The 26,757-nt window shown below is 39.7% G+C and overlaps 1 protein-coding gene across 2 annotated transcripts in view; it reads left to right on the top strand.

Annotated features, from left to right (window-relative positions):
• PDGFD (platelet derived growth factor D) overlaps positions 1-26,757 on the top strand; it is a 232,336-nt gene that overhangs the window by 179,222 nt on the left and 26,357 nt on the right. The gene's annotated exons all lie outside the window — the stretch shown is intronic.

Raw genomic sequence — 26,757 nt, 5'->3', positions numbered from 1 at the left:
CTGCACACCTCCTACTGGGGATGTGCCCACAACCAAGGTACATGCCCTTGACCAGAATCAAACCTGGGATCTTTCAGTCCGCAGGCCGACGCTCTATCCACTGAGCCAAACCGGTTAGGGCTACAATAAATTCTTTAACCTACCCAAGTATTTTGTGAAATGTATATACTGCATAACCAAGATTGGCATAAATCATTAAGCAGCTATTTTGAATGTACAAAAAGTATCAAATATTTCTTCTCTTTATATCCATTTCTCATAAATTTTCATATAAAAGAAGTTGGTATTCATAAATGCCCAAAAGCAAAAGAATTGCGGTTCAGCAAAATGTGGAAAAAGTTACATATTTATAAATGCTTAAAAGAGAAGGTTTCTAATATAGGACTTATAACAATAAAATACACAACTTTTTTTCTTACTCATTAGCTTTCAAAGGCAATGAATTTAGGAATGTATGTATACATTTCAAGATGCATTGTAGAGTGGATTAACATTCTAACTGCTTTTATTGCTTTTTCCTCAGAGTAGTTTTCTTATAGAAAGCTCAGGATATTAACTGCAAATGGGATTTTCATAAAATATAGTCCAGGCAAACCAAAGGATTTACAAACTAGAGGCCCTATAAAAAATAAAATAAAAAAGAGATTGAAGTAATAAACATAAAACTAAAGCTCTGATATGAATATATTCACAGCAGAAGAGAGTTGCTCATTGAAAAACACATAACCCTCCTAAAAGCAGAGCGGAAAGCGCTAGCGGGTCATTCATTATGCGATGCAGCACAGCAGCGGGGCTGATTTCTTTTCAAAGGTGTATCTTTGAATACTTTGTCCACTCTGGTGTGAAATGACTTACAGGATGGCTTTCACTCCTTCCATTGCGAGGCCATTCCACAATTTAATGGATGCCACTGTTGGGAAACCTTAATAGAGACCGAGCCTACATTTTCTGTTATTCGATTTCATTACCTGACTTCTATTGATTGCCCCCAGGGAGCGTCATAAACAATTCTTTCCCTTTGTGGTGATGCATTCTGAATTCTTGGAAATTTGTATGCTATCCCCCTAAGTCACTCTCTGAAAAATTTTACATGCAGTGTACATCAAGTACTCAATTCCTTTGTCAATGAGCAATACCTTGAGTTTTTATAATCTTGTCATATAAGTCATTTTCTTTATTCTGTTAGTTCTCTAGATTTCCACAAGTTTGTCAACATCTAATATGAAAGTTCTGACAAAATGATTGGTGATCTGAGTACTGTCTTTTTGTTGTGCTGCACAGAGCAACCATGGATTCCTAGTCTAAGATGCAGCGCTTTTGTGCTTTGGCACCTTGAGATAACTTAACCGTTCTGGCTATAGCCTGTCATCACCGGCTCTATTTCATAACAGGGCTTTCTACTTTACAATATAGGGTAGAGTAGTTATATTTCTAGATTCAGTGATACCAAAGAAGTTATAACAACTTTCTATTAAAAATCACTTACTCTCTACTACATAGAATATAGTAGAATAGTCACTTTGCACTGATCATTGATATTTAAAGAAATGATTTCACTGATTTCTATATTGTTTCAACTCTGAGATGGTTTGTAGCTAATGTATATGGACATTTCCATATAAATAATGACTAAAATAAGATGCTAAATCTTCCCCCACAATGATCCCATGCATGTACATTATATGCAAATTATTGAACCTCCCTTTGTCAGATAAGTAACATAACTCCTCTGAAATAATGTGTATAATAAGCACAACCACCTTTCCCTGTTTCTATCAAACCAGTCATGATTATATGCATCAGGGATACTCTCTTTTAAATTTCTATGACTTTAATTTTTTAACATAAAAGTTTTCTGTTTTATAAGATGACTAGAGGCCCGGTGCATGAAATTCATGCACAGAGGGGTGGGGGGTGTCTCTCAGCCCAGCCTGCACCCACTCCAATCTGGGACCCCTCGAGGGATGTCCGGCTGCTTGTTTAGGTTCGATCCCAGGGCAGCCGGACATCCCTCTCACAATCCAGGACTGCTGGCTCCCAACTGCTTGCCTGCCTGCCTTCCTGATTGCCCCTAAATTGCTTCTGCCTGCCAGTCTGATCACCCCCTAACCACTCCCAAGCCAGCCTGATTGATGTCTAACTGCTCCCCTGCCAGCCTGTTTGCCCCCAACTTCCCTCCTCTGCCAGCCTGGTCACCCCTAACTGCCCTCCCCTGCAGGCTTGATTGCCTCCAACTGCCCTCCCTTGCAGGCCTGGTGCCTCCCAACTGCCCTCCCCTGCTGGCCATCTTGTGGTGGCCAACTTGTGTCCACATGGGGGCAGGATCTTTGACCACATGGGGGCAGCCATCTTGTGTGTTGGAGTGATGGTCAATCTGCATATTACTCTTTTATTAGATAGGAGGATAGAGACCTGGTGCACAGGTGGGGGCCAGCTGGTTTGCCCTGAAGGGTGTCCTGGATCAGGGTGGGGTCGCCTTGGGGCGTGGAGAGGCCTGAGCAAGGGGCCTGTGGTGGTTTGCAGGCCAGCCAAGCCCCTGGCAATCCAAGCGGAGGCACTGGTATCTGGAATTTATTTACCTTCTACAATTGAAACTTTGTAGCCTGGAGCAGAGCCAAGCCTCCTGCTGGATCCGTGGCTATGGCTTGGATTTGTTTACCTTCTATAATTTAAACTTTGTATCCTTGAGTGGAGGCCTGGGCCCGCCAGAGTGTGTAGAAAGCTTGGCTTCTTCTGTTGCCTGGGAAACCCAATGGTAGCCATCTTGGCTGGGGTTAATTTGCAAACTCGCCCTGATTGGCTGGTGGGTGTGGCTTGGCTGGTGGGCATGGCTTGTGTAGCGGAGCGATGGTTAATTTGCATATTACCCTTTTATTAGAGAGGATGATTCCTTTTCAAAACGTTCAAATTTTAGAGTTCTTCAGCTCCAGAATTAACAGTATTATAAAAACCACTGTTGTTGTTTCATCTGAATATTTTATTGCTACCAGAATCTATATTTTTCATCTTAAAATAAGCCAAATGTGGGTCATGAATACATTTCAAAAGACTTCGACTTTGTTATCACAGTTGAATCTGTGAGAACCATTGCAATATCTTGAATTTCAATGCTTAAAGCCACTGAAGGATTAGGTCTAATATCAAAGGACTGAAATAGAGAGAATGTGCTATTTCACATGACCTTAAAACAATTGAATTAGTGACCTGCTACCCCACCTCATGTTAAGGATAATAACCTCAATAGTTTACCAAGAAGAAAAACAGTTTTGGAGATAAAACTAAATGTCAACTGATGTCTGGCTTCCAAGAAAGTGGTTTTTAGAATCTTTAGTTGTCACACATTTAGGAATGTTCAAAAATAGAAATAATCATTAACCCATTAGGCAATCTTTAACTTTAAGCCACATTTATGAATAAAGATAGCTTAAAGATTAGTTGGCCATGTGAAAATGTAGTCTTTAAACTTACTGATTAAATTCCGAGCTGAGATAATGGATCATCATTAAGAATCTGAGAAATCCAAACATGGCCTGGGAGTCAGTAATTCTTCAAGTCTTCAGTGAGAGTATAATATATCCAGGCACTATATGGACTGCTATGGAAGCATGAGAGTTAAAGAAAGAGTATCCCGTAAAACGTCTCTGTATACTCAGGAAGCACAGAGGCAGGAGCAGCTACATGAGAACTAATGATGCTTCTCAAAGGAACTGATCCCATTTGTGTTTTAAATGATGAGTTAGCTAAATGGGAATGTGTTGGGAGAACTTTGCAAGCAAAGGAAACAGCTTCTAGAAAATTGAAGAGGGCTGATTGAACCATGCAATAATTCAGAAAGCCTGGGGAAATATGAGTGAGTGGCTGGAAATAATATTGGAGAGGAAGGCAAGAGCCAGATCATGAATGTTTGAATGTACTCATCAAAGGACTGAAATCTACCCAGAAGCTCTGGGGGATTTGAGGCTTGGACATTACATGGATAGTATAGCACTTTTAATTTGGATTTTACTTTTGAAGACCCATATGGCAAGCCAATGGAGGACAGATTGCAGTTGGGCAACACTCAAGAAGGACTAGTTTGGCTATCATGCTAATCCAGAAGAAATGCCATAAACTCCTGAATTAATGCATAGGTTAGAAGCCATGGTTTTGAAGGACTATGAAATTATGACCTGAAGGACTAAGTGACTAATTGAGGACTATTTCAACATGACTCCTAGATGATATACACAATTAGGTGAAAGTTATATTTTTCTAGGAAAGGAAACACAGGAAGATGAACAGGTTTGGAGGGGAAACTGATGAGTACCATTTTGGACATATTAAGTTTAAGGAGGTCTTGGAACATCCAATGGGAGGTGGCCAGAGGGAATTGGGGAAAATGAACTGGATTCTCAGCAAAGATTTCTTGGCCTGGGGTATGGAGTCAGGCACCATTCATGTGTAAATTATCACTGAAGCCAAGAAATTTGATGAGTTTACTGAGGTGCCAAGCATCAAGTATGACTCCTGGGAAACACTGACATTTAAGAAGTCATTAAAAGAAGAGAATCCAGAGAAGAAACAGATAAAGAGGCAAAATGAGAACACTAGAGCATAATGTCACAAAAGCCACAGGAAGAGAGACTTATGGAGGAAGTCATCAACAATGTTGAATTCGAGAAAGAGGTCACATGAAACAAAGGTTAGAAAGTGTGCATCGGATTTGGTAATTCAGAAGCTATTAAAAATATTAGTAAGAGTCTTTTCATCAGAGTGATGGAGCAAGAGCTAGGCTGCAGAGGACAAAGAAAATCAAATTGTAGTAAATAGCAAGTGTAAACTACTACTTCAAGAAGCTTCAGTGTAAAGGAACACAGATTAAGGAAATGATACCCATAAGGGAGGTTAGAATCCAGGAAGTGATTTTTTCATATGACTAAGAGAATCAAACTCCTTTTACAGGCTGCACTGGACCAACAAGTAGAGGGAAAGGGTAAAGATACAGGAGAAATAACAGCAACACAGTGTGCTGGTATTCGCATTGTTCTCCAGCAGAAATACAGATGAAAGAGTCCAGATGTTTGTGGACGATCGGATTGCTCTTGAGTTGGGCTTTTGCAGGGCGCATGCCACAGGCTTGAAGTGTTGAATTGTGAAACCTTTAAGATCAACAGGAGGCTGATAGCTCGGGGAAACATGGAGATGATCTAAGTGAGGAAGCCTCAGAGAAGTTGGAGAGGGATCACAGTAAGGCATGCAAGGGCATGGAGGACATGGTCACAGAGGGCACTGAATTGAAGATTTCAGGCTAAGAGGGAAGTGGGGTACCTAAGAAGGGCTGTTAGAGTTGAAAGAGTCAAAGGACTGTAAAAAGGATATTCTCTCTGCATGTACACTGACGTCATCCAGGATGATGGCAATAGGAGTTGGGGACAAATACAGGAACCCAGATGCCATGGTTCCTAGTGAATGTGGAGAACTGACCAGGGTCACAGTAGAAGCAGCGATACAGAGTGGAAGCAGAGAATAATAACCAAGTGGCGTGAGTTTCAGGGAGGTCACTGATTATACTGCTTGGGCAAAAGGAGGTTTACAGTTGTTCATATGAAAATAAATACAATAATTAATAAATAATAATACAAGAACAAACTCTGTGTTCACATACTCATGATATACACCTACGTTTGTCCCGCCCTGTATATATTTGTATATTTCAAAGAATATATATGAAATTGATAATGTTGATTGCCACTGAGTGGCATCCCTTTTGTAACTTTTAGATTTTGGACCGTTTGAATGCATTCTATTAAAATTATCCGTGGTTGGGTCCAGGTGAGAGGCACCCCTCCCACATCTCCCAGCCTGGCAGGTTTTCAGGGGGCAGTTCTCATTAGTATGCCTGGAGGGCAGGGCTGTCTGCAGAGGAGACTAGGAGAGAGTGATCAGTGAAGGCTTCAAGGCTCTTTGTCCACAATGGGGCAGAGGTCTAAAGGACATCGCAAAACAAGTCTCTCAGCACCGACATTGTACTTATGCTGTCCTGTTTTAAAATCAATCTGCTGAATAGTTTTTAGACTGAAAACACTCAACCAGTTTCAGAAATCCAATTTAAAGTTTCCTTCTATTTTTGAAGAGAATATGGAGTTCAGGCTAAAACAGCTCCCAAAAGCAATATTCTCTACTGTGTACCATAAATCACCAGCTCTCTACCCCATCAGTAAGCGAAGAAGTGGGCAGAATAGCAGAGTGTTCTCTTGAGAGCAAAGATTCTTGTTAACTTATATTCTTATCATCTCTAAAACTTTATGGCTATTTTGTTGTTGTCGGTGCTCTTAAAAGGATAGTATCTTCCACTTAAACAGGAGAGTTGGGGATGTTTTTCGTTTATTTATTCTGATGAAATCTAATGGATGCATGGGCTGAAGAGTGGCTGTAAAGTTTGACGAGCCCCCCAGAGGATGAGAAACATAAAGGGAGTCACAGAAAGCAGTAAAGCGGATATCTAGCTTTCTTAGCCCAGCATTATTTGACACTGGTTAAATACGATGCTATTTTGCTTTGAGCAATCTTTCTCCTTCCTCTCCTACCCTCATTCTGTCCCCCATAACTCAATAGGAAGCTTCCCAGACATAGCTGAGAATAAAACAATTCTAATTAGATAGTGTTTTCCTGATCCAAATAGTTTTTGTCTTTTATGTATGAAATGTTATTGACTAGTTCTCTCCCCACATCATGAGGAAATAAGAGAGAGGCCCCTTTTTTCCCCCTTGTTCTCTATGCAGACAGCTCCGTGCTACAGGCAGAACACTCAGTACTGCCAGCTTGCTGAATCAGGTTCAGTGAGAGAACCTGAGACCTGCCAGGAGTGCTGCCGCTGTTTCCTGTCCAATCGGCTGTGGGCAGCATGGGGGAGGCTTTTCTTCCCCCAACGTGGACATCAAGGAGCTGCTGAAGTGTCCAGGTTTTCCATTTTGCTCAGAGCCTGTGTTCCTATTACTGAGGAGGCCTCCTCTAAAACCTGCCAGTCAGAATGACAGTTCACCTAGACCTCTCAAGGGCAATGAATTTCACCCTCAGGTAGAGACTACCGTGGTCAGCATTTGAACACAATAGGTGGTGAGTTGGGTCATTAACTCTACCTAATCCCCAGCCCCTCTGTCAGCACCTCCGCAGGCACCAGGCTCTCTTCTGCATGGGGACAAGAACTTTGCATTTTCATTCTATCATTTCTACCCACAATTACCCCATTAACATAACAGTATACACAATATTGTACAAAACTTTGGGGAATCGTACAACTGTTGGATTTATACTAAAATAGAGCTTCCACAGCTGGAAATAAATACCCCTGGCCAACCACTTATTTTTTTTATAGTGTATTCATTTTTAGAAAGAGAGAGGAAGGGAGAAGGAGAGAGAAACATCAAGTGAAAGCAGAACATCTGTCCACTGCCTCCTGCACAACCCCTACCAGGGATGGAGCGCACAATCTGGCCAGGTGCCCTGAATCAAACCGGCCACAGGATGATGCCCAACCAACTGAGCCACAAAGGCCAGCCTGGCTGACCACTTTTGATGATAATAATAAATAATTGTTGCACTTTGTAGGACTGTCATCCTCTGGGGGGCTCGTCAAACTTTACAGCCACTCTTCAGCCCATGCATCCATTATGTTTCTCATCCTCTGGGGGGCTCGTCAAACTTTACAGCCACTCTTCAGCCGAATGCCCTCCCTAACTTAATGTGCTATGTTAAAGGAAGATAATAGAGTTATATACAGTAGTGTGTGTTTACTGTATCTTTAAAAGATTACTTTAAAAGAGAATTGTTAAAGAGTATCCTAAATGACAACAGTCTCCCCTGGCTTCTCACATGTCAGACACAGAGAGAGCAGTGTGAATGAAGTTCAGTGTCTGTGTGTCAAGGCTTGTGTATCATTTCATATCAAAGAAAGTTTTCCTTTATAGAGTTTTCTTTTCTTTCTTCTTCTTCTTTTTTTAATGCCAGTGGTTTTTCCTTGAGGGAACGTACACTCCTGTTGTTGATCTAATACCGGAAGAAGAATTAGTGTTTTTCAAATACATCTAAGTATGGATGACTTCCTTTCCATTCTACCACGCTTTGCACTATTTCTACATTTTAAAAATATAAATGTAAATATTACCTAAGATAATATCAGCTGGAAGATTAGGAGAAGTGTACACTGCACTGCAGCCATGTTCTGGATGAGCACACAGCCAGGGACCCCTTTTGAAGTAGCACTTGGGTGAAGGTGAATGCATATTCCACTTGCACGCAGGACCAAGAGTTCCCCTGCCTCTGACCATCTTCCATGTGGACCTCGCCTGCTCCCTCTGCCCCTTACAGAGGACATCCACTGACCCTCCCAACATTGTCAAATGCCTCTGAAACCAGCATGTGCTTCTTTCTCTTCTTCAACATTGACAGATTTGGGGCAGAGTTGAGTAGGGATTGGGACGGTGCTACAGAGTAGGGCAGTGTTGAAGGCCTGCCATCAGTGGATTTGGGGAAGAAGAAAAAGTGTGGCTAGAAATCACTCTAGAGATCTGAAGGTCTATGTAATTGTTTTTATTGTTTTTAGAGAGAAAGGAAGGAAGAGGGAGAGAGAAATAGAAACATCCATGAGAAAGAAACATCAACATGGATCAGCTGCCTCCTGTGCGCCCCCTGCTGGGGATAGACCCCACAACCTGGGCATGTGCCCTGACTGGGAATCAAACCAGCAACTTCCTGGTGCATGGGTCAATGCTCAACCACTGAGCAACACTGGCCAGGCAGGACCCTCTTTTCTTAAAGCACGTGCTAGAGCAGGAGTCTGAAGCATGTGCTGGAGTAGGAGTCTGAAGACATGGAATCTAGTTCTAGCTTTCTCATGAGTCAAGTGTGTTCCCATTGGAAAGTAATGGCTCTGGACACAGATTCTTGAAATAGGCATGCGTTGCTCAGTTATGTTTCAGTAACAAATGACCATGAAACTTCAGTGGTCTACTTCTTACTTATACATTAGCTGCTAGTCACCTGTAGCTGTGCTCCATGTATCTTCAAGTGGAGATTCAAGCTACATGATTAGCTCCTGTTAGACATGCAGCAGAGGGCAAACAGCTACAGTGGAACCACACAAAATGTTTTCTTTTCTTTTTTTATTCAACTTATTGGGGTGGCATTGGTTAATAAAATTCCATAGATTTCAGGTGTACAATTCTATAATATGTCATCTGTATATTGTATTGTGCGTTCACCACCACAAGTCAAGCATTTCTCCATCACCATTTATTTATCCCTTCTTTACCCTCTACTGCCTCCACTCATCCCCCTTTCTCTCTGGTAAACACCATACTGTTGTCCGTATCAATGAGGGGTTTTTTGTTTGTTTGTTTGTTTAATCCCTTCATCTTTACACCCAGCCCCCTAAACCAACTTCCCTCTGGCAGCTATCAGTCTGTTTTCTGTATCTCTGAGTCTGCTTCTTTTTATTTGTTAGTTTATTTTGTTTATTAAATTCCACATATAAGTGAAATCATATGCTACTTGTCTTTCTCTGACTGGTTTATTTCACTTAGCGTAATACTCTCCAGGTCCATCCCTGCTGACGCAGAAGGTAAGATTTCATTTTTTAAGGCTGAGTAGTATTCCATTGTGTAAATGTACCACAGCTTTTTTATCCTTTCATCCACTGATAGGCACTTAGGCTGCTTCCAAATATTGGCTATTATAGATAACACTGCAATGAACATAGAGGTGCATATATTCTTTCAAATCAGTATTTCAGGTTTCTTCAGATATATTCCCAGGAATGAAAATGGTGGGTCACAGGGCAGTTCCATTTTTAATATTTTTAAAGTAATTCCATACTGCTTTCCACAGTGGCTGCACCAATCTGCATTCCCACCAATAGTTGCTTTTCTTCACATCCTCATTAGCACTTATGTATTTATTGACAATAGTCTGTCTGATTGGTGTGAGGTGATAGCTCATTGTGGTTTTAATTTGCATTTATTAATGATTAGTGATGTTGAGCATCTTTTCGTGTCTATTGGCCATCCTTAAGTCCTCTTTGGAGAAGTGTCTATTCAGGTCCTTGGCCCATTTTTTAATTGGATTGTTTGTTTTCTTGGTGTTGAATTGTATAAGTTCTTTGTAAATTTTGGATATTAACCTCTTATCATATGTATCATTGCATCCCATTCAGTGGGTTGTCTTTTCATTTTGTTAATGGCTTCCTGTGCAAAAGCTTTTTAGTTTGATGTAGTCCTATTTGTTTATTTTTTCTTTTGTTTCCCTTGCCCAAGGAGATATATCAGAAGACATATTGCTATGTCTGAAATTTTACTGCCTATATATTCTAAGATTTTTTGGTTTTGCAACTTACACTTAAGTCTTCTTTAATCTATTTTGAGTTTACTTATGTGTATCATGTAAGAAAGTGATCTAATTTATTTTCCTTTAGTTAATCCTCACCCAAGGGTATGTTTTTTATTGATTTTAGAGAGAGAGGAAGATGAGAGAGATAGAAGGAAACATTGATGGTCCCCTCCCAAATGTGCCCCAACCAGTGATCAAACCTGCAACCATGCATGTGCCCTGACCAGGAATCAAACCTGCTAACCCTTCATTGCCTGGTACAATGTTCCAACAACTGGGTACCTGGCCAGGGCTAGTTTCATTTTTTTGCAGGTATCTAACCAACATTCTCAACACCATTTATTTAATAGACCATCTTTACCCCATTATATGTTCTTGCCTCCTTTGTGAAACATTAATTGAACATAAAGGCGTGGGTTTATTCCTGGGCTCTCTGTTCTGTTCCATTAATCTATATGTCAGTTTTTATGCAAGTATCATACTGTTTTGATTACTGTGGCCTTGAAGTATAGTTTGATATCAGGTAGTCTGATTCCTCCAACTTTGTTCTTCTTTCTCAAGATTGCTGTGACTATTTTTGTTTGTTTGTTTTTTGTGGTTCCATATAAATTTTTGGAATATTTGTTCTAGTTCTGTGAAATATGCTATTAATATCTTTATAGGGATTGTGTTGAATCTATAGATTGCTTTGGGTATTGTGAACATTTTAATGATGTTAATTCTTCCTATCTATGAGCATGGTATATGTTTCTACTTATTTGTATCTTCTTCAATTTCTTTTTTCAGTGTAATAAGTACAGGTCTTTTACATCCTTGGTTAAATTTATTCCTAGGTATTTTTTTTCATACAATTGGAAATGTGATTACCTTCTTAGTTTCCATTTTTGATAGTTCATTATTGGTATATATAAATGCAACTGATTTCTGGATATTTATTTTGTCTCCAGCTTCTTTACTGTATTCAATTATCAGTTCTAGTAGTTTTTAGTAGAATCTTTAGGTTCTCTATATGCAGTATCATGCCATCTGCAAAGTGTTTTTAAAGCTTCTCCTCACATTATATTGGTCAAAAGAAGTCACATGGCCAAGCCTGACATCAAGGGAGCAGAAAGTACACTCCTCCCATGAGTCAGGCACCAGGGAGAAGCCCAGAAAAGAGGGACCCAGAAGAGAGGGACAACAGAGTGCCTATAAGTTGAAAGCCTTTGTCAGTGATTTGAAAAGTCTTGCCTAGCTTCTATATTATAAATTATATTTATGAGTTAGAAAGAGCAATAATTAGTTTGGATGTAGACATGTTTTGCCAAAATATAGAAGCCTGGTTAAAAGATGACCCAGTCCAAGAATGGGCTGAGCTCCTACTCTTAGTACTTTGCATATGCATAGATAGTTTTTATCTTTAAAATTTTTCAACACTTTCTAAAGTTATTTCTTTCACTTTTAAATATTTTTGCTTGATTTGTCCAAAACACATAAATGACAATTCTTTATATATGTATGGTAATTTTCATCTGGCTTTTGGGTACATCTGTTTCTCAGAGTACTTTTATGTACATCCGTTCCTGTCTCATCTGTTCCTCTCTTGACCAAAGTGACCATGGTTTGTTTACTAAGTGTATCCAATGCCCAGAAGAGTGCTTAGCAAGTAGTAAGCACTCAATCATTTGCTGTGAAATAGGACAGAACTACTTTTGCAGGGAGGCTGCTGGAGATAGTTATGAAGCTGGGAGATGCATTCCATCCCCAGGGGAAAAGTCAAGAAGTGGTTATACATCCCTTTGCCTAATGGTTGCAAGGATGAGCAGTCAGGAAATCAGAAGATCTCCTCTTTGAGAAGATGCAAAATACATTAGATACATTTTATCTAATGTATCTCTGCCTATACCCAGTGCACATGGTGTTAGGGAGAATGAAATGAGATGAGAGGTGTTAAAACTTCATGAAATTTTCAAAATCTCAATGAGAATTTTAGGTGATAGTATATTAGACTATTGTAAGTTGGATGGACCAATCTTTTTTTTTTTTTTTCAAGGAAAGAAACATGGAAATGTGTTAAATCTAAGACTTTCCATGTGTCAGCACTTTTCTATCAGTTTTACATAAAATGATCTGTTTAACCATCAAAACATCCCTTTGAGATAGGAATTATGATTATCCCATTTTCAGATAAGAATATTAAGACACAGGGAAATTAAGTAATGGGTACAAGGACTCTCACTGGTCAGTGTGGAGTGGGCCTGAATCCAGAGAGTCTGACTCTAGAACTTGTAACTGGTGATTCCCACTTTTGCAGAGATATTAATATGGCCATCTTTCCAGTAGAAAGATAATATATTGGAAAGAGTGTACTGGTTTGAGGAAAAAATGCAATGAAGGCCCACCTGGGCCGGTTAGTTTCACATGAGTTACCTAATTTAATCCTCATCTAATCTAGAGGGTCCTGGGGGGGTGAGGGGGGCGGGGGAGAGGGTGGAAAATTGTTTTGCAAATCAGGAATGTTTACTATAGAGTCTACTTTCCCCAAGGTCACTCAGTCAATGTTCAGTGTGGCATTAGGTATTGAGTGCTCTGTCACGAAAGCCACATTTTAAAAATGCTTTAACCCACTAATTATCAAATGTTTCTACCAAACAAAATAACTGCAAGGTGAATAGCAAAGTAGTGTCTTAATTCCTGCTCTTCATTTAAAGGCATGGAGTTTGCTTTTATTTGTTTGTACTCAGAGATCTCTGATGAAAGCTGTCCAGACCCATTTGTATTCTAGCATTTTTATGACCCCTGCTGGGTTTAGAGATAGGTTTTAGTAATCCCACCAAATCAATTCCTGCTGACCAACCTCAGGGGTTATCATAAAGTACTTAAGAGGGTCTTATCTATTGAAGCCTCTCATCAGGCAAACATTCTAACTCTTCTTTGAAGAAGAAAGGTAATCTTGTACCCTGCTGAGGGATAAGATAAAAGTAAATTGTATTTGAGTGAAGAAATGAAGAATGCTATTATCATTTTAGGGGGTTGATTACCAAAATAAGGGATAACTTTTAATTCTAAAGTTGCCTTAGAAGATTATGGACATTCCAAAGTGTTTTTCTAAATCAACAGAAGAATTTCTTGTCTTCAAATTGTCCCTACTATTCTCATCTCTCAGAATAACTATTTGTTGTTTACTATTTGTTTTTTAGGGACTTCATTATGTGGTAAGATCACTGAAGTCCAGACGACAAAACAGTTTTCTTTTTCCTTTTTTCATACACACAGAAAGGGAGGCATGTAGACAGGGGTGAGTGATGTGTGGCTCTCTCTGCAAGTTAGTGCAATGCAGAACAGTATGTCTAGAGACCTAGGCTCCAGGCACCAGACCTGCCAATGATGCTGATACTTAGCCTTTTGGGGACTTGGTTTTCTTGTCTGTAGGCAAAGGATGGTCAGGATGAGCGCTCACTGAGAGCAGTGACCTTGATGTTCTGCTCATTTCTGAATCTTCAGCACCTTGAACTGTGTAGTCAGCAATGGTGGAAGTTCATAAGTACCTGTTGAAGGGTGATTAGATACCCTACTTAAAAATATGCTACATCTGCATGGAAAACCCTCTGATTTGCCCTGCTTCTTTCTCTTCAGACTCATTTCCTGCCTAGTACTTTGGGCACATAGCATACGGCACACTCATAGGTTCAAGATCTTGCTACTCTGCCTTTGTGCCTGCTCTTCTTTCCACATGTTACTCCCTTGGCTATCAAAACTCTAATTATCATTCAAGGGTCAACTTCAAGACTGCTTCTTCTGAGGCCTTTCATCAGACCTCCTAGATGAACTTAAATCATTCCTTTCTCTGTAGAGCATTTATTTCTATATGTCTTATTAATTTATTCATCCCACGGATATTTATTAACACACAAATATGTACGAGACAAAGCTAGGGCTTTACACAAATCATCTCATTTGCTCATCACAACAATCTCGTGACTATTTATTTTTTCATTTAGCCAGCACTTACTGAGTGCATGTTAGTTAACAGACACTGTTGTAGGTGCTGGGGTTTGAACAGTGGAAACATTAGAAAACATACTACCCTCCAGGGACTGACATTCTAATGACACGGACTCAGAAACAAGCACAAACATAAATAAGCAAGATACCGTAATGGTAACACATTAAGAAAATAAATATTGCTGAAATGAAAGGAATGACACAGGTGGGGAATTAGAAAGAATCTAGGTGACAAATTCCTCAAGGGCAATTGTGCAAGTTATGCATCTATGCATTACCCAGTGCCCAGCACAGTGAGGTCCATATTTTGCTCACTTAAAAATAGTAGTCATAGAGTGGATAGAACTCTGAACTTTGAGATCTTTAATCTCCTGCCCATCTCCAAAACTGTGCTGCTGAGCTAAAGAAATAGGTATAAAGTATAAATATAAGATATGAAGTACTGTATATCTTAAAAAATCCATATGCAGGGAATATCTCAGCTAAACTTTGTGCCAAGGCCAAGAGCATCGCCAGCTCTGACTTTTCCAATCCAGTAGAGGAAAAGTAATACCCAGTCTCTAGAGTATTTTCTCTTTGACTTTGGAATGCATCGCCCTATTTATTTATTTATTTATTTATTTATTTATTTATTGGCAGCATACATTACTTTGTAATTATATTTGGCTTAGATGAATCGGGCCTGGATTTGCATTTGCTAAGTACACAGCATGTGCTACTTCAAGAAATGTATAGCAGGAAACAAAAGGGAGCCAATCTACTATTTAAAATCTGCTGTGCAAAGCCTAGCGTTTCCATTCACTGAAACTGCTGATGAATATTGCTAATATAATAACAGGCAAAAGTAAAAATGCTGCTGCTATTAGATGATAATAAAAAGTAAAAAAGGACTTATAGAAGCTCATAGACAGGAACAATAAGATTCAAATTGCAGGATCTCTCATTTACACACCATTTATCCTCTTTAGAAATGATTCTCACAGCCAGGAGGAGAAGACTAAGTTGTTTAGACAGGAATGATGATGAAGTTACATGGACTGAGTTGCACATCTTTTCCCAAGAGGTCTTTAACCACAGTCTGGCCACAGTATTGAGTTTTTCTCTGTGCAAAGCTTTACCTACTCTTATCAGAATGAAACCCAGGACCTGTATGCTTGGCAATTAGCTCCAACAAGCTCAGCTAATGGGCCCAGACAGCAAGCCTGCTTCTGAGATTTGAAACCCAAAAACTACTTTGATTAGTCGCTATTTGAGTGGGAAGTGGAAAGAGGAACTGCAAAGTCAAGAATGTGCTAATCTCACCTTCTGTCAGGAGGGATTTGTAGGGGTGTGAGGACTGCACTTCTGTTTCAAACTTTACATTAACCAACCCTCTGGTTTAACCACACAAATGAGCCTGGAAATCCCCCTACAGTCAGGTGAAGAATAAGGCTGTCCTTTGAATTAGCGGTGACTTCATTTCATAGTTCTACAATGTTAACACAGTTATTAAATATTTTACATCCATTGTAGCCTATAGAGCCAAATGATAGTTATGATGGGTGGCAGCTCTGATGAATGCACACTGGTTGAGTGTAAGGATAAGGATGAATGTGTACAGGGGGATTGTGTTACCAACAACACAAAGTCATGTCCGTAGGCAATATTCATATTTAAAATGAATGAACAGCTTTTGAATGATTTATAGCTGACTTGTCCCCGGTTCTTTTTATAAGACGTTCCCATTTACTTCATAACCTATAACTTGCTGAATAACATTTCATGAGTGCTTTTTTTCCCTGGTAGTGTGTCTATTGCTTTGTCTATTGGACTTCAAATGGTATTTTCTCCCTAATGTCAGATGTAGGAAATTAGCAATGAAATCATTTGTATTCACAGAGGAAATTACTTTAGCTAAGAGATTTGGGTGAGCTGGTCTTAATCTTCATAGTGTTTATAATTTCCATTTTCTCTAGTATTTGTTTTAATAATATGCTAGCTTTTGACTAAGATGAAGATAATTCAATTGTATGATGCCATTCAAGTACAGAGAAACTTAGAAGTACTTAGGAGTGTGAATTTCTGTACAGAGTTATCCAATGAAAATGAAATAGTTTGTTGAATTTAGAGTACAAAACAGTGTTTCCTTCTTCAACAACAAAACAAAACAAACAAAACACAGAAAGAGAGCTCACTATGTACCGAGCATTGTGCTAAATTCAAGGGATGAAAATATGAATAATTCAACTCAATATTTCTTCATTTTATTTTAAACTTGCAATTTTCCTAAGGTAACAAAATACTTTCCTCAGCTATCCATTTTAGCTTGGGAGTGTAAACAGTTTTAAGATTAGTTTAGCAATATCAAAAGTACAATCTTCAATAATTTTCAGACTACTGGTGAACCGAACCAAATGTTCTTTTGAAATGCATTTAAGGAATGTATGAAACCTATACTTAGCACAAATCAAGGATGTTTGTTTATCTTATAAAAGGAATCTTTATAAATAAAAGGAGGAGGAGTGCAGCAGAGATGAAAGAGCACAGAGGGTCAGCCTCAAGTTCAGATATGTGTGGAGCCTCTTACGAACCAGTCTCGCTTCCATGGGCAAGTTCCTTAAGGATCCCGACTCTCTGCTCCACCATATCTTAACGCTGCAGAAATGATGAATGAGATAATGTACCAAAAGGTTTCAAATAAGGCCTGGCACATTATCTATGCTCCATAAAAGGCGGCTGTCACTACGAAATAATCATGGCATTTTCTTAATACTAAACTTTATTGTGTTTACACAAGCTGCTCACCGGTTTTAAATCTGCACTTAATCTTTTCAACGACACATCATAGAGAGACCTCTGGCAGTGTTTTTGGAGATGCAAATTAAATATTCATACACCGTTTGGTCTGCATCAAACACAATGAAAGCTATTAGGAAAGTTACTCTTTGCAATGTGCAGTTTTCTGTGCATCCCCTTGTTTGGTAAACACGGGTTTTAATCAACCTTCTTGCCCATCCATCTCTCCTCTCATGTTTTCCTCAAGTCTTAGTACACAAACAATAATGGCATGTTGCTCATCCTTTCCAACTTGAATAAACCCCCTCTCTTTATCTGTACATCCACCTTTATTCTTCTCTAGCTCTCAGATATGGCTTATATGACATCCTCCTAGTTGATAAGCTCTCCTCTGCTCCCTGGAGGGACTTCCTTCTTATCCCATTAGACTGATATTTGCTCTAATGTTTGCTTATCCTATTGGGAACAACCTCCCAAGCAAAGTTCTTTCTATTTGAAGAAATCTGACACTCACAAGTATTAAAAGTTCCTTGTCTCATAATATAAGAAATAAAATGAACTTTTGAAAAATATTTTGACATTAGCATCACAATTACATGGATTATTAGGTGATGAATCCTAGAAGTTCTCAATTAAAAAATTGTACTTTATTGTCCATAATGATAAATGAAAACATTGTAAGATTAACTCTTCAACTGGTGGAAATTGGAAGGCATGTCTTATCTACGAGGATATTTGTTATAAAGGTGTGGCTTATATTTTATTAAAATTATATTTCCAATAATAGATGACTCATGTACAGGGCTTCTTATAGCTCTAAGAATATCTGTTATTAAATTTCACAGACAAATTCTCTTACTTGGAAAGATGCTCTTTCTTATTAATTATTGATTCTTGAACTCTTGATATCCTTGTATTAAATGTCGTTGCCAATAAAAGCTGGTCTCCAGGAAAGGTCTTTTCTATATTACATGAAAAAGAGCTGATTTGATGATGAGCATGTACAGGCAGTCCCCAGGTTACGTCAGATTCGACATACATCATTTCGTGGTTACGTTGCAATCTCCCATTTATTTATTAAAAAAAAAGTTCCGTCATTTCGACGTATGTACATATGTGCTTTATGTTTTTTTATTATTTACTGTATTTACCACAAGTAAAGGCTAGGAATTGTTATCTTTCTTTTAATTTTTTGTTACTGTTTCACTTCATTACTGCTATGTATGTGCTAAATGTGAGGACGCAGGTGCTTATGTAGGTGGGTTCCGACTTATGGCGAAAATCGCGTTACATCGCGCTGTAGGAATGGGTCTCCGATGTAACCCTAGGACCTAGTGTAATGAAATATACTTGTAAAGGTTTGGTTGGATCACAGAGTTTGGTTGACCCTAAGGGTTTTCAATTTCTGCTTTATTCTGTTCCTATAAAGATTAGGACATAAGCATATTATTACTTTATGTACATTTCTTGAACAGCTTTCCAGAAATTCATGTACTGAAGTATCAAATGTTTTCGCTCTAAAGGATTTCTCCCGTAGAGTGATCTCAGGGCACAGGCCTCTAGTTTAACATTATTTGAGTTTCCCTCAGGGAGTCATGAACACAACAGAGTGACATGCACACCTGAAAAATTCACTGAAAGAATAAATATTGATAGTGTGTTTGCTTGTTATTGTTTTAAGAACTTTGAGAAATCCCTCTATGTTTTTAATGCATTTCAAAAAGCATTAACTCAGTCAAGAAGCACAGATACAATTAGGAGAGAATTTCTTTATTTTATTTTCTGAGAAATAAATTTAAAGCAGCAAACAGAATTTTTTTTTTTTCAAAATTAGGTAAAATACTCTGACAAATGTCTTTTAAAGTTTTCCCCAAATAAGTCATCCTTAGTAAGTTAGATTGTTTTGGTTGAAAGCTTTTTAAAAACTCAAGTAACTGCCTAAATTTTAAGAGATAATGGAATACAGCCCTATGAGCAATGACCGGTTTATGGCTCATCTACTCATATACAGCATAATCACCTAGGATAAAACTGAACAGCCATTCTCTTTCACATCTGGGAACAGGTGGTACAACCAATCATCCCTAATGTTTGTAACAACTGTCTCGAAATACTCAAAAGACAAGTGTCCCCAGCTCCACTCTCAAGTGACAGGAAAGGCTTTTGTTTGTGCATCCATTGTGCATCCATTGCAGGAACTCAATGATTAAATTCCCTTAGTGGAGGAATCCGTGGATTATTCATTTGTTAGCTTATAATATACCACTTCACTCTGGGATGGGTTCAAGGGGACTAATGGCAAAAAGGGTTATCTGGCTATTTCTTTCTGTAGTGTTATTTTATCCCTCACTATATTTGCTTTCAACCTGTAAGTAAACTGTGTTGCATTATCCATGTTTCAGGTGGAGCCCAATGTGATCATTCTAGAATCCTTTATATCTTATCTTTAGATAATTTTCTATTCAGTAATTGGTGAAAAGCATTTCCACAAGAAGGCTTTTATTTTCCACCAGAGAATACATGGGTAACACCATTCAATATAATGATATAACATAAAAAGTTTTAGGGGTAAATGTCACACACACACTTCAATCCTTTTTTTTTTTCTTTTTCATTATTGTTTTTGAAGTTTACCATTTCTTATTAAAACTAAATGTTTGTTAAGGAAACTGTAGAACATGTATATAGAATGTTGACCTTAAAAATAAATCATAGTTTTTTTCTCAGCAAAAATGGGTTTACTCAGGAACAGCAGACAATTACAAGTTGGGATATGCAAGGTATGGCAAAGGCCATATGCAAGTCCAAAGAACCTTCTTTTACAGCAAAAAGCTGTTATGAAGAGTCCAGAGGAGGTAACTGGGAGTTTGAATTGTAATGGCTTTTCATTAGACAGACAGTGCCAGTCTGTTATTGGCTGGGCTGTTGCCATGGGAAGAAAAAATCTTCATTCCTTCTCCTGAGTTAGTATTGTAGAATAGAAAACATCTTCCTGTTGGAGTTGCACAGAACTTCTCTTCCTGTTCCGGGCAATCAGAAATGAGTGGTAGGGCATGATAGCTCCCTCTACACACCCTTCTTGGTTGAGGTTGCCTTTATTAATTTTCACAATAGAAAAAAAGAAAAGAAAAATAATAATTTATTGCCAACAATGTCAATATTTGTGTGAATGTTTTTTTTAAATATATTTTTTATTTAGAAAAGGAGAGGGAGAGAGAGATAGAAATATCAATGCTGAGAGAGAATCATTGATCTGGGCTGCCTCCTGCACTGCCTCCTGCATGCCCCATACTGGTGATTGAGCCTGCAACCTGGGCATGTGCCCTAACTGGAATTAAGGCGTGACCTCCTGGTTCATAGGTGGATACTCAACCACTGAGCCACGCCAATTGGGCTGTGTGAAGGTTTTTAGTCCTGTTTCAATCAGATATCGGTACATTTTTCTAGCAAAATTGTCTGATGTGGAACATACTCTATATGAACTTTTGATTTTGAGTTCATTTTATTTTAAGAATGCTAACTGTTAGATATGTTACAAGTGTGTTTGCTAGTGTCATTATGCTTTGGATTTTGTTTTTGATATTTTGGGATTTGTACAACATTTTGCACATATGAGGTGTATCAATTTTTATGTTTTTGACTTTTGCATTTATGCTTAGAAATATATCTTCCACACTTTACATTATAGAATGATATATATCAATATCACTAATTGGTGGGTTGGAAAGAGCATTTGATTGATTAATAGTTTATTGGGTTTTAGTCCTGACTCCTGTAGTAATTAGTTTGGGGATGCTAGGCATTCCATGTGGCTCTTTTTGCTTCAGTTCACTCATCTCTCAAGGGAGAGCATTAGACCCTAGACAGCGTCAGCACCGAAGTGCAGAGATTCCCTGCATGGACTGTGGGGACAAAGTCACCAGTGCATCAGCATCTTCCTTTTAGGATGGAAGGTACTACAATTACAGTCCATGAGCAAGGGTGAGGGGCATGGGGCGATAAGGACACATATGTAATACCTTAATCAATAAAGAAAAAAAAGAATAGGTAGTCACAACTGAAACTATGTCCACCATAATGTCAGCACTCCCTGCCTAGGGTTACTAAGTGCATATGTTCCACTGGCTTTTCAAGAGCTTCTTCTTACAACCCCAAACAGTATGAGTGATTCATAAGCCTTTCCATATTAAATTATTGGACATACCACTATAACTTATATATGATTGTGTGTGTGTGTGTGTATTTTTTTAAGCCAACCACATTGAGAGAGAGAGAGAGAGAGAGAGAGAGAGAGAGAGAGAGATAAGGACATCAAGGGCTGAATTTGTACCCACTTCTTGGAACTAGTTATCTCTTAGAAATAGCTATCTCTCCACAGAAGAATGGGACATGGCTTTTAAAGAATTTATCTGAATTTACTGTAACAAAGAACAGAAATGTATTTTTAAGTTGATTGCTTTTGATACATTTTAAATTATTATTCACTGTTTATTCTGCTAAGTAATGCTAAAGGCACTCTTCTAGTAAGAGCACCCACCCACACACACAAAAGTTTGTATTCCATTTGTGTATTGCTTGTAAAACCAAGCTGTCTACCCAGGATGATATAAAAATGCTAGAGGCCTGGTGCATGAAATTTGTGCACTTGGTGGGGGGGGGGTCCCTCAGCCTGGCCTGCGTCCTCTCATGGTCCGGGAGCCCTGGGAGGGATGTCTGACTGACGGCTTAGTGGGTCTAAGCTGTCAGTTGGACATCCTTAGCATTGCCACAGAGGCAGGAGAGGCTCCCACCACTGCCCCTGTGCTTGCCAGCCATGAGCCCAGCTTCTGGATGAGTGGCACTCCCCCTGTGGGAGCACACTGACCACCAGGGGGCAGCTTTTGCATTGAGTGTCTGCCCCCTGGTGGTCAGTGCACATCATAGTGACCGGTCATTCCACCATTCACTCATTTGCATAGTAGCCTTTTATTATGTTGGATACACTGTAGATGAGGCCCCCAGAACCATAAGAAATGCAAAAAATTCACTATTAACTCATTCTCAAATTGCCCCCACTTAACCCTTTGCACTCGCTTGCTTGTTTCTCGATTCCTTTATTCTAATGCTAACCGTGTCGAGTCACACTCGACATCCGAGTGCAAAAGGTTAAAATCAAATTGCCCCCCTGTGGGGCATGTGCTGCACCTTGGGAACCACTGGGCTTGACACTTTTCCTCTCTGAGCTTCATTTCTGAATACATATGCATATACCATGGGAATTGTAATCTCTTCTCTGCCTACCTCACTGGGTTGTCATGAGGAGGTTCTCAGCTAATAAACCTAGAAATGTTTCATCAAGTAAGTGATGTCTAAATGGGAAGGGATTGTTATTTTTTTTAATATATATTTTATCGATTTTTTACAGAGAGGAAGAGAGAGGGATAGAGAGTTAGAAACATCGATGAGAGAGAAACATCGATCAGCTGCCTCTTGCACACCCTCCACTGGGGATGTGCCCGCAACCAAGGCACATGCCCTTGACCGGAATCGAACCCAGGACCCTTGAGTCCGCAGGCTGACGCTCTATCCACTGAGCCAAACCGGTTTCAGCAGGGATTGTTATTTTTAAGCTCATGGGTACCCTCGTTCGTAGCAGGTGCTGATTAGGGGAGGAGGGCATGATTGTTTCCTGGGACTATAGCTATCAAAGCTTTGCAGAGGGTTCCACAGGCCTTGGAGGGGCGGGCTCTGGCCAGCAACCCTGTAGAGGTGGTTGTCCCTGGAGGCACTGGCGGGGGGGAGGGGGGACAGTAGGGGGGCAGTGAGGCCAAAGGGGGAGTAACTGTCAACCTCCCCACTTGGTACCATTCTTTAAATTGTATGTGGCCATTGTTGCAGCTGTAAGTGCTCAGGGCGGGACTCCAATCTCCTGGAGCGGCCGGAGGGGGTGGGGGGACTGGGCCAGGGCAGGACCAGGTGGGCTAGGAGGGCAGGTTTAGCCATGTCTCTGGCGAGGTTCAGTGCTCTTCCGCTGCAGAGAAGGCGCTGCTGCTGTGGAGGGGGCGGTTCATTGGTCTGACCCTGGGGAGCCGCTGGGGCCTGCCTCCACCCGGGTCTGGAGTTGTAGGGAGGAGAAGCATGCCCAGCCTCAGTGGAGGGGGCCTGGCAGCGTCAGGCTGCAGGCCCTAGGTGCCTCGGGGGCACTGAAGGGTAGTAGCTGTCGTGCTATTGTTGTGGGCACCCCTGGCAGGGGTGGCGGGAGAAGAGATCGGGAGTCAGAGGTGCAGGCTGTGGCTACCCCCGAGGCTGGGTCTTCTCCCCATCTGGTCAGCGTCTCTGTCCCCTGTGGGTACAGGAGCTGGGGTAGGGTGTTTGTGCAGGGGGATTGGAAGAGTTCCCCGTGGCCACTTCCTCTTCCTTTCTTGTAGTCCAGACTCCAGTCAGGCACTCTCCTCAGACCCTGGGGAACTTGACTCCAGCCACCCCGCCCCTCCATGGCTCCCTGCAGCCCCCGCCCCACTTGGCTTTCTCTGGCCACCCACCTGTCAGGAAGCTACTGGGGTGCCCTGCTGCTGGCAGCAAGGTCCTGGAGCAGTGTGTGGGGATGTGGGGAGCAGCTCCAGTAAAGTTTAGTAAACTCCAGGTCGGTATTGGGATTCGGCTGCGGGGCCGAAGGGGAGTCTGCCTGGGTGGGACAAAATTGCCCCTCGGCCCCGCGGCCCTGCGGCCCCACCCACCCTGTGAATGGTTGTGATGTGACACATCCTGGGTAATTTGCATATTCCTCTATTATATATGTAGATGTAACAAATAGTGTGATATATGCACTAACCTATCAGAATGGACTCTGACTATGCTTGCCTGCAGTGAGGAGTAGGAGTTGAATGTCATTCCTGAATGTCCATGAGAAACTAGAGAAACTGAGCATAGAGGTTCCTCCAAAAAGTAAAACTAGAACTACCAACTGATCAGCAATCCCACTCCTGGATATATATCCAAAAGAAATAAAATCATTACTTCTAAGAGGTATATACACTCCCATGTTCATATGAATGAATAAAGAAAATGTGACATATATCACATACTGTATAATATACACAATGGAATATCACTCAGCCATGTGAAAGAAAGAAATCCTGCCATTTGAAGTGACGTGGACATGGATGGACCTTGAGGGCATTATGCTAAGTGAAATAAATCAGACACTTACATGTGGAAATGTGAATTCTAAAAAAATAAATAAATAAAAAGCCAAGCTCATGGTTGCCAGGGGCTAGGGAAAAGAGGAAATTGGGAGATGTTGGTTGGTTAAAGGGTATAAATGTTGAGTTATAAGATGGATATATTCTGGGAATCTAAGGTACAGTGTGGTGACTATAGTTAACAATACTGTATTATTTACTTGAAAGTTGCTAAGAGAGTAGATCTTAAATGTTCTCACACACACACACACTTACACACACATAAACACACAATTGTACTTATGTGAAGTGATGTATGTATTAACTTCTTTTGGTAATTAATCATTAGTAGTACATATATATATCAAATTATCTATATACCTTAAACTCATTGACAATGTTATATGTCAATTATTTCTCAGTAAAGCCGGGGGAGGGAAAGATAATTCGAGCTGTCATGTAGAATGTGGAATCTAGGGAAAGAGTAGAAACATGGAGAAAGTTAGCAGGCAATTGGGAGAATTGCTGGTATGCTGGACTTGGAAGGTTGTTGTGGAAGAGATGAGAAATGATCATATTAAGAATAGATTCAGAAGGTAAAGTTGCTATGTTCCTTCCTATGACAACAGGGCTCAAATTTGGAGGTTCAATGTTTTATTCTTAAAAGAGTTAGTGTTCGCTTTTCTAAGTTCATTTTAAATGTCACTATAAATAATGACATTTTAAAATAACATAAATAACATAAAAATCTTGGTTTCTTTCAAATGTTCACTATTCCTGTTGCCAAGAGAAGATATCTTAATGAAACTCTCTATCATTTTTTCCTATTAAAGTTTCTGACTGGAATCCTATAGTCCAGACAGTGAAAAAGCTGAAAACTCTTTGTGTAACATTTATTAAGACCCATGTTTAGGAAAGGCCCTTTATATTTAAAATGTTTGACAGAGTATTTTTTTTCATGTGTCTATGCAAGAAAATGAAGTAAACTGAAGTCACAGAATTTAGTAAATAAACACATAATATCTAAATAACTAAGAATACTTTGAAGGATATCATCATAGAACCTCCCACCAGTACTCTGCTTTATGTCTTTCCTCCTTTTCTGTTAACTCCTCCTTTAGACACTGTTTCATCAAAGCCAGCTGTCATGATGTGAAACGTGACCACACAGTTGTGTACTCAGAAATGAGCTCTGATGGTCCTAGCTCCACAAGAGATAGCCACATGATACAGAGCACACCATTTAGCTCTCTGAGAATTCATTTTCTAACCATTAAAATGAAGAGACCAGACTAGAGAATTCCAAAATTCTTTCCAGTTGCAAGATTTTTAAGACTGTCCCTCTCTGACTTTTATACATGCTTAAATTGCCATTATTGTGATTATAATTACTAAATCCACATCTCAAATGTAAGTCTATCATGAGGTCCATTCTCATATAGCAAATGGCCTCCTAAACATCTCTACCTGGATATTGCATAGGCACCTCAAATACACTGTGTCCAACATGACTCATTTACTTTCCTCAGTAACTTGATTCTTTTTATGTATATTTTCTATATATCACTTTTTTTTTTTTTTTTTTTTACTGAGTTTTGTACCGTACCTTTCTTGCAAGTAGCCATCTACTTATCTACTTATCTGAGCTCAAAACTCAGCTCAAAAGTCACCTTCTAAGCCTACTTTTTTTCCAGGTGGAATTTTCAATTATTTTCCATTGTTATTCTGATTAGTCTGGTTTCAGGGGACCCTTTGTTTGCATTTTTAAGTCCTTGAAGATAGGGATAGTTTCTTGCTTCTTTGTGATTCTACCCTAGCTTAGAATGAATCACATAATAGATGACTAACCAATATTGAATCAATGAATGAAAATGAAAATTCTATTATCTGAGGATTGCTCATGTCTGTCTTATCCAGCGTATGTCTTCCTACCAACAGGCTCTTCAAGACATGGAGAAGTCATTAGCTCTCTTACCCAGGTTCACCTGCTCACCTGCTTAAGAAGACTAATAAATTCTGAACTTCATTTGTTTACACACATTCTTCTACTGTGGGAATCGGTGTCCTTTTCATGTGCAATCTGTCTTGCAGAGTGCAGAGACCACATTTTCTCTTTCTTTCTCATCTTCCATGCAATTGAGATTAGAATAATGACCGCTAGCCAGTTTCCAATAGATGTGCATTCCTTCAACCCCACATTTGACTCAGTACCCTCTTGGTAAACAACAAAAATTTTCTTCATCACAGACATTTATACATAAACCAGTCTCATCATGAGCAATTAACAAATGTACTTCAGCTCCTCAAAATGTTAGTGAAATTTAATCCTGATACTTAGCTCTCATTCAGTAAGTATATTTGGGCAAATAAATTGACATATTTGATTGGCTGAATTGTTCTCAGGAATATCTTAAAATACCTCCTACTCCATGGTCAGGCTGGAGGAAATGAACCAAGGTGACTTATGTTGGCAGGA

The sequence above is a fragment of the Eptesicus fuscus genome, chromosome 13, assembly GCF_027574615.1.
Source record: "Eptesicus fuscus isolate TK198812 chromosome 13, DD_ASM_mEF_20220401, whole genome shotgun sequence".
NCBI lineage: Eukaryota > Metazoa > Chordata > Mammalia > Chiroptera > Vespertilionidae > Eptesicus > Eptesicus fuscus.
This window is presented reverse-complemented; position numbering and strand designations above follow the sequence as displayed.